Source organism: Engraulis encrasicolus, unplaced genomic scaffold, assembly GCF_034702125.1.
Source record: "Engraulis encrasicolus isolate BLACKSEA-1 unplaced genomic scaffold, IST_EnEncr_1.0 scaffold_246_np1212, whole genome shotgun sequence".
Taxonomy (NCBI): domain Eukaryota; kingdom Metazoa; phylum Chordata; class Actinopteri; order Clupeiformes; family Engraulidae; genus Engraulis; species Engraulis encrasicolus.
This window is the reverse complement of record NW_026945530.1, coordinates 38,856-51,585: the sequence shown is the minus strand read 5'-3', so window position 1 is coordinate 51,585 and position 12,730 is coordinate 38,856. Positions and strand designations below refer to the sequence as shown.

The 12,730-nt window shown below is 43.1% G+C and overlaps 1 non-coding gene across 1 annotated transcript; it reads left to right on the top strand.

Moving 5' to 3' along the window:
* Positions 1 to 383: 383 nt before the first annotated feature.
* trnaa-cgc (transfer RNA alanine (anticodon CGC)) lies at positions 384 to 455 on the top strand. The gene has a single exon. It is a non-coding gene; the product is annotated as a tRNA-Ala (tRNA).
* The last annotated feature ends 12,275 nt before the right edge of the window (positions 456 to 12,730 follow it).

Genomic DNA, 12,730 nt, shown 5'->3' with positions numbered 1-12,730 from the left:
GCAGGGCAAATTAATGGCAAAATGTTCGTTGTGTGTGCAAAAACACAAATAAAAGAATAACAATTTTTGCAGAAGAGCTACTCCATGGTGCACTTTGAGGATGGCGGTACTGGGCCCATCATCAAAGAATGGTTTTCAGGTAAAAATAAATAAATAAATATAATAGTATTTTATTCTGAATTAAAAGCATAATGTAATCTGTGCCAATGTCTGTTTTACCACCTAGGGAAACGTGATGGAGGATTGGCGTGGTGGCCTCCATACAAAGACTCCTATAAAATTCTGCAATGTGTGGTTAAAAAGAAGAGGCCGAATCCATCAAAGGGATGGCGCCAGTATCGGTGCAGGGTCATGTCAGACATAAGTAAGTGTAATGTGATGGAGGGGATGTAGCTCAGTGGTAGAGCGCTTGCTTCGCATGTATGAGGTCCTGGGTTCAGTCCCTAGCATCTCCAGGGCGCCTTTTCAGAGGCCAGGTGCCGCTCTGGAAAACGGTCGAGAGATGGGCTAATATCCGAAGCTCATCCCCTTCGAGAGTAATCATCCAATTTCCACCGCCCCTTCTCCAATGCTGATCCCTCCCAAGAGTTGAGAATGTGGGCAGCCGTGGCCTAGTGGTTAGAGAGTTGGTCTTTCAATCTAGGGGTTGCAGGTTCGAATCCCCCCTGACCTCTCCCTACATCTCCATCCATGGCTGAAGTGCCCTTGAGCAAGGCACCTCACCCCACATTGCTCCAGGGACTGTAACCAATACCTTGACAAATAATAACTGTAAGTCGCTTTGAATGATTGAAAGCGTCAGCTAAGTGTAATGTAATGTATAATGTAATGTACCAGTGTAACTTGCCCCCCATGTTTGTCTTTTGTTATTGTCCTATTCTCATCTTCTGTCTTTTTGTTGATCTGTTTGACCTGTCTGTCTTAGATTATAGCTGTTGCATTTGTTTACCAGAAGGTGGCACTATTGTACCATATTTGAATCTGAGTAGCCTGTATGTGTTGAGTGATGTGACGAAATCGAACGTTCTGAGAGAGTGGAGTAGACAGCCGTTGCTGAAGTGATTTTGTAAAGACCTGTACAATGATATTACATATGAACCCTAAAATATCAGCACACTGTGAGGACATTACTTCCTTCCACAACAAGTGTGTAACATGAGGGTGATTGCTTATGGTAGTGTTGTGTTGGTCTTCCTTATGTTTTGAAGGAGAACTAATTGGTGACATGCACTTACACAGGCACCCCGGAGGAAATCAGCCTCAAATGGGACAGGTCGGTCCACACCTCCATGCTTGATCTGAAATTATAAGGTTTCTTCTCCGATGTTTTTGTACACTACATTGAGGAAAAAAGGGGGAGTGAGCGAGAGTGTAAAGGATCTTGCTTGGATGTAAAACATCTAGAGACGTCGGAAAAATGACATGCTACCCATCTGAGGAGGCGTTACTGCCATTGTCAACACCTGGACCAAGGACCTGTGCTCAGTGTTGCTGTTGACGTCCTTGCCAACTGAAAACCTCATCTAGCGACTTACGTCTGATTTACATGTACGCTTCCAAAGCGATAGAGGCAAGGCGTTCCATTATTTTCCGATGGGATGCGGTAGAGAAGCGAGGGTGACGGGCGGCTTGCGAACGGGACGATAAAGTGGAGCTTGGTTCAAAAATGTAACGTGCACCGCTAACGCGAATCTGCGAACTTTGCCATTCATTCCTATGAGAGAGGCGAAGGCAGGCGAAAGCAAGCGAACAGGAGCGAAGCGAAATTATTAAAGAAACTTTAATGTTATGCAAATGAGGAGCAAATTCGCCTGCTGCGGCCCAATCAAATCAACAACATAACTGTTCCATTCCACCTGATTCGCCGTGACGACCTGATGACGGTTGGATTTCGCCTCTCTTCGCTTCGTCTCCTATGTGTCCCTACCGTAAGCGTTAACCAATGGGAGAGCTTTCAAAAAGATTTGTTAACGGAAATCCAATGGCCACGAGATACACGGGTCCTCCAAAGTCTTGTGGGAGTGAGTATTTCCTAGATCATCATCAGATCATTATCTACATCAGTGTTTTCTAACCGTGTGTGTGTGCATTTAATTTCCAGTGGTGGACAAAGTAAAAGAACAAATACTTTTGTGGTGTAATTACAACAGTAGCACATGATATTACATAGTTGTTACACCGTTCAGTGTAGCTAGTGCTACTCCATTGTACCTACAATTGAGATACTGTGTTCTTACTGAAACAATAAAAACCTAACCAGGACCCACCAAACAGTCCAACCCGTGCAGATTCAACTTATCTTAAGTCAATTACATTGCTCTAGGCCTACTTTTTACTCAGATAAGTAATCTGTGTTGGAAACTGCTTAAAAAAAAAAAAACTTGTCCACCACTGTTAATTTCCTTCAGGATAAATACAACTTCTCCACTCCTAATTCTACTCTGTTTCCAGGCGAGCAGTGAAAGAGCTGGGGTTGGAGGGCAGAGTGACCATCCACCAGGCATCAAAAAAATGGGAGTACCTCAAAATGAAATACAGGGTATTTACAGGTCTTTGTCACTCATTACATTACTGGCCTAATTAATGTTTTGTATTTCAGAACCTGCGGACACCGAATACTGGGTCTGGGACGAGTGAGGGGGAAGAAACTGCCTCTTCATGGGCATATTTTGAGGAAATGCATGCGGTGCTGGGGGGTACACCAGCATTGGACCCGCCAGTGTTGGCCAGGTTGCCTTTAAAGGCCTTGGGCAATCCAGGGCCACTCCTGTTGGTACGTTTTCAGGTGTGGCAATTTTACCCACCCTCCCTCCCTCCCCCGCCCACTATCATAACTTCCTTGTAAATTTCTAGCAAATTTCTTTGATATTAAAGGGTGGCACAATAGGCTTGACATTTTGAATGGTAGTGAATTGAGCATTCCAAAGAGAGAATTGAGCATTCCAAATGATTCTCTTTTATAGTTTTGACAAAAATAGTGTAGAACACACTTTTCAAGAATTTTGCTAAAATAGCCCATCCACTGCCATTCAGAATTTCAAGCATATTGTTCTGCCCTTTTAGCATTTTAGACGTTGGGGCGTTTGATGCACCCTACTCTCCTCCTCCTGTCCTCATATATTATCCATCTTGGTACTGTCGCTGTAGTTTTACAAGTGTGCACTGTCAAAATCACAGTTTCAAAGGTAAATGGGCTTCAGTTGCTAAATCCGTAAATTTATGAAAATAAATAAAGGCCGAAGTCTGTACTAAACATAATGGTTCACTCAAGGTTTCGCCTCATTTGACGGCAATATGTTGATGATGCTTGTTTTGATATTGGACCGAAACGACATTACTTTCCAAATGAGAAAATGTGGTGAACTGGCTGACTATTACTGCGCTATAAATTAGTAGATTAGCAGCAAACTAAATTCGGTTTCCATTTGGGTCGGATCATTAACACTGTGGGACACTGTGTGAGATTTTTAATTGTTTATTTCCAGAATTCATGCTAACCATTCACTGATGTTACCTTTTTCATGAATATTTACCACCATCAAATTCTAAGTATTCATTATGACTGGAAAAACAGCACTTTTCATACATGAAAAGAGGGGTCTTCTCCATGGTCTGCCATTTTGAATTTCCAAAAATAGCCATTTTTAGCTGCAAAAATGACTGTACTTGGATCTTATTAGAAAATATTAATTACTTAGTAAACTATCATGAAAAGGTCAAATTTGGCAATAGGCAACACAATTTCAATGAGCAGCATAGTTGCAGTACCTTTTTGACCATTTCCGGCACAGTGTCCCTTTAAATACAAACACACACATTACTTATTGCAAAATCAGGAACATGCTCATCGAGTCGTGGTCGCATGTTTAGTGAGGAGACCCAGGTGGGTCGGATCGCAGCATGAGTTTCGGAACTGCGACGATTCATAAAGTGAGTTTTGTTGATCAAACTGTCTCAGTCTTTGATTTATCAACGTGAATTGATAAATGGGACAACAAAGGTGAGGCGCATAGCCACTTAACTGCTGAACCGTTTAAAAAAATACATTATTTTTATTTATTTTAATAAAAGTGATCCGAGTGATCCGTCTAATCTGGATACCCTCCTTAAAATGATCCAATCAGCCCGGACGCCCCAAAGATTCGAGTTAAGCACCTCTACTCTCAGATGGCCCTGCTGGCAGCCCCGTTGCTTTGCCATGGTGTTGCGCTGTGTTGACCACATTTTCTCACTTGCGCTGTGAATTGCCGCGCCGCGATAAGTTGCTACTCAGATTTTTTTTTTTTTTTAAAGGTTGGCAGGTATGTGGTTGTGAGGTTGTTGAACTCGGTGAAAATGTAGCTGGATGAAGTGTTTCGCGTCATGCGATTTCCCAGGGGACCGCCATGGATTGGTGGAGTCAGTTCTTAATCCTTAATAGAGCTAGAAAGTGACGTCACTTCCCCCGATTTCATGGGACCTCAACGGCGTTTTTAGCCGAAAATCGTAGCATGTAATCCAATGGCGGTATTAAAATGGCATTTCGATCCCCTTCGAGTTGCGCCACGAGCTCCATATATGTTGTTTCTGATATTTTTGCTTAATTTTTCGTACGAACCCCCACATTTTTTAGAAAGCTGTGTTTCTTCACATTTTTCATGCCGACGGCCTCGGGACAAAACATTGATACTTCTGCATGAATTTTGGGGCTCTTTGGGAATTACCTGCCGCTCACCTTATGTGGTGGTATGAATGTAAGGTCACGTGTTGCTGTATGGAATGAAGAACTGAAGGCTGTAAATATTTCCTGTTGCTATGAATTTTAAGTCAACTTTTGTACAGAAAATAAAACAGATGTCTTTAGGGAACACGCGTCCTCTCCCCTCTGAAATTTGCGAACCTGTGGTGCCTTCGATGTTTCAAAAAGGGGTGACCTTGTCCTACGATTGACCCCCGTACGTGGCGTAATTGTGTTAAACAATTAATTTACTATATTTAGAAATAATACTCCAATGTCCACTCTGCTACAAAAAGCACACAGATCCGTTTCTTCCTCTCATTATTGGTGTCAGTTTGGCCTTTTGCAAGCTGTTGCTGTAGTACAGCCATCCTAGCCTTTTCATCACTCGTCAGTCCATGTTTTCGCTGCACCTCGTTGAGTAGCCATCTGTAAAACAAATACATGAATAAATGAATATATAGGCCAATATACCCTACAAATATATAGTACATACATAAATAGTAAAGAAATACATGAATACATGCACAAGTAAATCGCCCAGGTGTGTGTGTGTGTGTGTTAAAACTTTCACTTAGTTAATTAAAAAAATCAGTAAGAAAGATTAGTACACTACCATCTCACCTGTATTTATCCTGATCATTTGGCGAAAGGAAGCTGAAATCTGAAGGAATCTACTGCTGATGGGACGGATCAGGCTCCTTTTTTGTATTAAGTAGGGACTGCACCTCACCAAAAAGCTCCCTCTGTTTAGGAAATTTCTCAATGTCGTGGTACACATCCTGACAGAACTCCTCCACATAGCTCTGGAACGATGACAAAAGGGCCTTGGCAGCGTTGGACACCATGTGGACCGTGGCTGTGTCTCAAATGCTGCACTTGTGCACTTCGGGCACTGTTTTTCAGTGCCTAGGGCGCTCACGCTGAAAATTTCAATTGAGCCAGTGCACTGAAAGTGCCAGGATGATCCCCTAACAATGGCGGAAAAATGCAGTGCTTGAATGATGGACACTGCACGCACTAAACGGCGGCCATGTTGACAATGACAGGAAGGAAATGTGGCATTCAGTTCAGTAGAAGAGTTTGGTCAACAGTCTCCTAATTCTGTAAGTAATGTTGATGGGACACCAACCTTTACATGCCAATCAAAGTATTGTATGTGTGATTGTTGTCCTTTGGGGTGAAGGACATGAAAATACAAGCACCAGACGCTGTGCATTGTAAACAGTGGCCAACTCATATTTTGGCAAGCTAATGGCATGCTCAGCCGTCACTTCCAGCGAGGGCACAGTGCATAGTGCTCACATTTTTCTCGACACTATGCACTTAAGACCTCAGTGCACTGTGTGCACTATGCACTGACTGTCAGTGCACTGACAAAATTGTGCCATTTGAGACATAGCCCGTGTCTCCACTGATATCCAGCAGCGATGTATTGAGCTGCCTGATTTGGGTCTCCACCCCAGACCGCTTGCCTCTCATCACGCTGCAGATATCCAGGAGTAGAGATGTGACCTGGTCACAGGTCAACTTGTACGACAGGAGGATGCTGTCAAGTGCACTGGTGAGGCTGGATGTGTCAGCAATGTTTACCACCCTGGAGCCAAAGTGCTGCGTCACCACCTTCCCCATCTCCTCATCAAAAAAGCGGACAAGGACATTTAGAATTTTGTCCATGTTGGCATTGGTTGCCTCGTCTGCATTAAAAAAAAACATTTTCCTTTGAAGTTTCACTGACCAGATGTTTTTGAGGTGAGGTGCAATGCCATGGGTGCTCATGTAGGAGGCGCATGCGCTTTGGACAAAGACAACCTGGACAGCGCGCTCTTGTCTTCAGCAGCGGCCTTCATCAGGTTGACCAGAGGCTGGGCTATTGTCAATGACAGGACATGCTGCGCTATGAAAGAACAAATGCATATTTTCTGAGCGCAGACACGATCTGGCATTGACGGTGTGACCTCACTGCTGTTGATGGTTGCCCCAGGCAGAGCTGACGTGTGTTCTCGAGTTGATGGCGCATTAGGACCTTCTTGTGGCAAACCAAGTCAAGTCAAGTCAATTTTATTTTTATAGCGCATTTCATACACAGGTGCAACTCAATGTGCTTCACAAAAAAACAAAATGCAAAAAGAAAAAAGACATTTAACATTAACCACACAAAAGCAGACGCCGGGTATATTTAATTTTTTGCACCATGAGCTGAACGGCTTGCCGTTATCCCCAACTTCGCTGGACCACGTCCATCGCCACTTGTTTTTCATGTCCTTTTCTATAACACATTGGTGCGCTCCTTCATCATAAGAGCGTCCATTTTGCTAAGAGCTACAGTGATGCATCTAATTCCAAAGTGTAGGCAAAAAATAAATGACAGTCCCAGAACATTTGGTGACCATATCGAAGATTGTGTAATCTTGACATTCGGTTCCTGCCATATCTTTGTCCCATATCGCTTGCCGTAGTCTCATACAAGCAGATGTACATGTGCATGAGAATTCCTGTGCGTATCACAAAAGCTGCCACACCGTAGTGCACCATGTGTCACGTCTGTCACTACCCGCCACTGATAATGCATTGTGTGGTGTCGTGGGGAGGGAGACTGATTAGCCTCTCACAAGACAAGCGAAATAGTCGCTAGATTCGGCCAGATTGAGCCTGAAAAGTAGCTAGATGATTTATTGTCGCCAGAGGTGGCCAAAAGTCGCTAAATTGGCAACACTGTTTAAACTAGCCATTGTAGGTCGTAGGTCATTGAACGCTGTGATTTTCATTACATGCGACCCGAGTGGACTTGAATGGATATTCATTAACCCTCTCGAGCTCCAAAATTTCGGCTTAACCCTATACTGCACGGTGTTACCATTATTTTGGCATTATTGTTTTCATATTGAAACTGTGGCCTTGTTTTATCCAATTGTGTGGTTTGTTGACATCACATGACACCACACACTGCCCCAGGCTCACTCTTTCCTTCACTGTACATGAGTGTGTGTCCTTGACAGATTGCTCTGGCATTGGCCAAGATTTTTCTCACTTTTTGAAATATTTTCAAAATTTAAAGAAAAATATTGGGATGATCTATAGTTAGTCATGATCTGTTTTCAACATTTGTTTTGTTTTCAACTAAAAATATTTCCATTTTATGTTGAGAAATAGGTATGTTGCCATACGGCAACATTGTGCGGTAATGGAACAAGACGGTCAATAGGGAAAGTGTATTGATACAAATACCCAATTCTAATTGATTGATTAATTGATTATTGATGAATGATTGATAACTGATAATATTTATAATTAGTGTAAATGGCAGTCTGTAATGAACATTAAAAATGTTATAATAGGTGTACAGAACTGTTTTATGAGCTTTCACTCTGAATACATGCAGAAAAGCGAACAAGGCCTCCCCCGACTGCCAGAGGTATACCACAAAAATCCCCAAACCCCAGATTAGAGCATAAAGCTACTGTCATCTTGACCATTTGAAGCCTCCAAAATGTTTCGACTTTATGTGTATGTTATAATTAGGCTAATTAGCACACAACGTTTGTGCAAATCTGTCAACCCGATCAAAAATTATTGTACAAAGTCAACCATTTTGAAAATCAGCCATTTTAAAAGCAGCATCTCGAAATTTCAAACAGCTCATAAACCAATTATATTATTAACACAAGATTAACTGCAAATCCAAGCACCCATTGAAAAGTTGTGGCATAAACAAAAGGTAGGCCGTCTCGAAAGATTGCCAACTTCAAAGTCAGCCATCTTGAAATTCAGCTATCTTGAAAGCACTGGCCTCACAATTTTACATGGCTTATTTACTCATTATCACACAAGGTTTAGTGTAAATCCAAGCATCCATTCAAAAGTTATGACAAATAAATTGTCGGTTATGTTGAAAGATGCCTGGCCCGCAAATCGGCCATGTTGAATGTCGGCCATGTTGAATGTCGGCCATCTTGAAAGTGTTGGCTTCCAAAATTAAATCAGTTCATGTACATACAAAGCGGATTCCAAAAAAGTTGGGACACTTTGTATTTTGTGAATACAATCAAAATGCTGGCATTTTCAAAACATCTAATATGTTAATAAGGTAGAGCATTATGTACAGACAACATATCAGTTGTTAAAGTCGAGCAGAATTATTGTTTTGAGGTAATTATGTGATCATTTAAAATTTGGCCCATGTAACAAATCTCAAAAAAGTTGGGACAGGGCCAAAACATGTTGTAATAGTGGGATAATTCTAAAAATTACACAAGGAAGAATATTTTAAAAGGAACTATATTGACTGCCAAATTAGGGTGGGGGGTACAGGGGACATGAGTGATGTGTTTATTCTATTGTTTTTATCTGTATTTTCATTTTGTTTTTGACTGCTGCTTTACTTTATTATTCTATTGTATACTATTTATTTTTTAATCTCAAGGACTAGGCTTACTGATGAAAACTAGCCCAAGGCTAAATCTGGTTGTGATGCATGAAATGGAAACGTTTATGTTTATTTTAATTGCTCATGGTCCTCCTAATAAACGTGTTGATGATGATGATGATGATGAGCATCTCTCTCAACAGTAGCCTAGGCTAGATCTAGGCCTAGTTCAAGTTGCAACCGGGAAGTGCGCATTCTAAAAGTTTTGATTTAAATCACAAGGCAACCACTGTGACGAAAAGTGTAGAACGTTCATTGGGCTTAAAACTGGAATGAAATCTTCTCACTTTCATTTGCAACTAACGACGATGAGGCTGCGTGACATCTTCAAACGGTATTTCCGAAGACGGGTCTCCTCAATAAGCGCGAAGAAACTCCGGAAGGAGGTGAAGAGGTTGCAGCATCAGCTGGATGATGAGCGGCGCGACGGCGTACGTGTCTGCACCCTTGTCTGGATCTGGCTGCCTGTGTGGAGCGAGAGGGAGAGAGACCAGGTGGAGGAACAGAGGAAGGTCCTGGAGGAGTGGAGAGTCAGTAGCAAGCTAAGTAAGTCATTTGCTACGTGTACATGATGTTTTTGAATCGGATCTAATAGATCGGATTTAAGTAGATCGGATTAAGAGTTATTTTGCGACGTGTATACATGGCAATTTCAATTAAATGCGATTAAACGTCTGGGGAAAATAAAGCATTGCGATTGGACTGAGGACGCACGTGCTGAGTGAGCCAAATAAGGCGTGGGGGCGTGGTCGCCAAACCTCCGGGGAACTACTGGGACACAAGCTTATCTTCAGCCCGAAAATGAATTCCCTCAGTGGACTCAAGGCTGGTAAAATCCCCTTTGGGTCTGGTTCTTTCAAATGCTAGTTAGCACCCTCCTAGCTTAGAAAAACGAACTGGTGAAAGGGTGATGTGGAGTAACTTTGTTGTGCTTAATTACTTTGTGGGGCACTTTTACATCAATATATGGAAGCCACAACATTTATAGTCGCTTAGGGACTTTAAATTAAGCAAAACTTTCATGTGAAAATCAACAGGAAGTGCCGCCATCTTTTTCTCACTGACAAAGAGCACGGGCTCTTGGCGCCATCGTGTGGTCAACGAGCATGCGTGGAACGACCGGATTTATTGTAATTCTGATTAAAAGGTTACATGACAGAGGAACGTGTTTAATCGGATTTAAAAGAGGAATAAACCACCCACTTTAATCGGACTTAAGTTTAAATCGGAATAAACTTAAATCCTGTTCGGTAAGTGTTTACATGATGTTTTTAAAGTGGAATTAAGTTTTAATGAGATTTAAAGTGAGTTAAATCGGATTTAAATGCCTCATGTAAACGTACCAATTGTCAAGAATGTCAACCATCGCCACTTAACTCACTTGCCGTGGTGATAGCGCCCAATCAGCCCACCATAAGGTCGGCCTACCTACCATACTAGTGTAGCCTAACCGGTTGGATTTTAACTCTGCGTTCATGTGTTGTAGTTGAGATGCTATAAAGATGACTCCAGGCACGATTGAAGATACATGCAAAGATTTATGATGACTGACTGTGTAATTTAAAGACACAGTATACAGTCACCATGGGGCTTGGGTGCTGCTCTCCCACTCCTCTTCCCACAGCATACAGAGACAGGCCATTCCAAGTCAATACTTTTTACAATTAGCACATTTAACAGTAACAGTAAACATGGTGAAAAGACATAAGAGAAACAAATAAAATCGCTACATTAAGAGACAAGTGCTACCAAAAACCTAGCCTGCGCTTCTCATTAATAATTAAACATGACAGCTTATCTTAGCAAAACTCCGCTAGCATAACGAGTGAGTTAGCTATATATAAGTTGCCAGGGTTACATTTCTATTCTTAAACACAATATACACAAATAACGACAATTAACACACACCTGTAATTTCAACACATCATAGACTGTCACCACGGGGCTTGGGGCTGCTTTCCCACTCCTGAAAAGAATAAGAAGTGTTACATAATCGCGACTAGCGGTAGCTACGCTAAGCTAAAGGATAGCGCTGATCTAAAACCCGGAGGATCCGGTTGGAGAGCCGGATCAAGACCTCATCCGAACAGACCGGATGGCTGTCGTGCATTGACCCGCCAAAGGCGAGTCAGACGGCATTTCATTAATATGTCAACAAAATGGCAGTTACAGCGCGAGAAATTGTGAAACCGTAATATATCCTCTTTAGTTGACTACAACAGCCATTCTCTAATCTCCCAGTATGCTGTTCAGTCACGAACACTCACTGAGAAAAACTAAACCAACTCCCGCCTCGTCATTCATCGAGCCCGTTTGATCCGTCCAGCCTGTTGTGGCCAATTGAGTCACGGATCCCCGCTCCCTATGTGTGTGCTTCTGACTCTGTTGAGGTCTACATTTCTAAATGTTAACAGTGCTCTGCCAACGCTTTAACATCTCAGTCTGTAGGCTACTCTTAGGGAAATTATAGTCTACAGACGTGACTCTACTATCACTCACTGCGTTACAGCGTACAGTCTTTAAAGCCACTGCTGTCACTCCCCTCGTCCGAGTCACTCAGCAGCGGCGCCCTCGGCGACTCGGTGAGACGAATCGTGACTGAGTTGTTGGTAGCAGCGAATCCCCTAATTGTCACAGGTAGGGGGCGCACGTATTTTCGGACGGCGCCCCCATTTAACCGACTACCACCCAGAGGAGAACACTGTACACAACAACACATGCGAGGAGACAAGGGATAAGTTTTAGTCACAAGTTGTTTATTTCTCGTTACCCTAACCCAGTCACTGTATGCCCCGGAGGGCTCGATTGTCCATGAAAGTCTGTACGCCCAGGAGGGGCTCTGTCCATCGGTCCTTTCGGTCAGGTGCGCAACGGGGGCAGTCGCTGGAGAGGGAGGGCAGACTGGAGACAGGGGTCTTCTCTCTTCCATGAAGCTGGGGAACAGAGGAGGAGTTACCAGCCAGGGTTCTGGTTCGAGACTTCACATCGTTTACTATTTAAAAAGTGCAAAACTGCTGATGTATCACGCAGAAAGAGTGTGCCGTTTTAAAACACACGTGCGTAAATCTCACACAAAAAGTGCTATCCAAAAAACACTGCAATCGGGTCTAGTTAGGCTACTCGGCAAAACCAGTACAAAAGCACACAATAAACTGATAAACAGCACTCCACTCTAGCGTGGCTGGTGTAGGCAGTTTTACGTGAATAATAATAATAATAATAATCGCACTGTATTTACTAGCCCAGTGGAAGGCCGAGAGAGAGAGAGAGAGAGAGAGAGAGAGAGAGAGAGAGAGAGAGAGAGAGCACGAGAGCGAGGAGGAGACTAGTGGCCCGGCGCAGCCTGTGCATTCCGGGAGCGGGGCTTCAATGGGAGGTCACAGACACCAGGGCATTTGAGGTACGAATCGGTTACTTAACTCATTGAGGGGTGAACGTCCTTTCACCCCTCCGGAGTTTCCAACGCGTTGAATCAAGCCTGCGCTCGAGGCGCGCACCACCGGGCAGTATGCCAACGCTTCCTCCATCACGCCACAGGCCTCCGTCGTCCGGATCCATAGGATCATCTTCGCGCACCTCACCGCTGC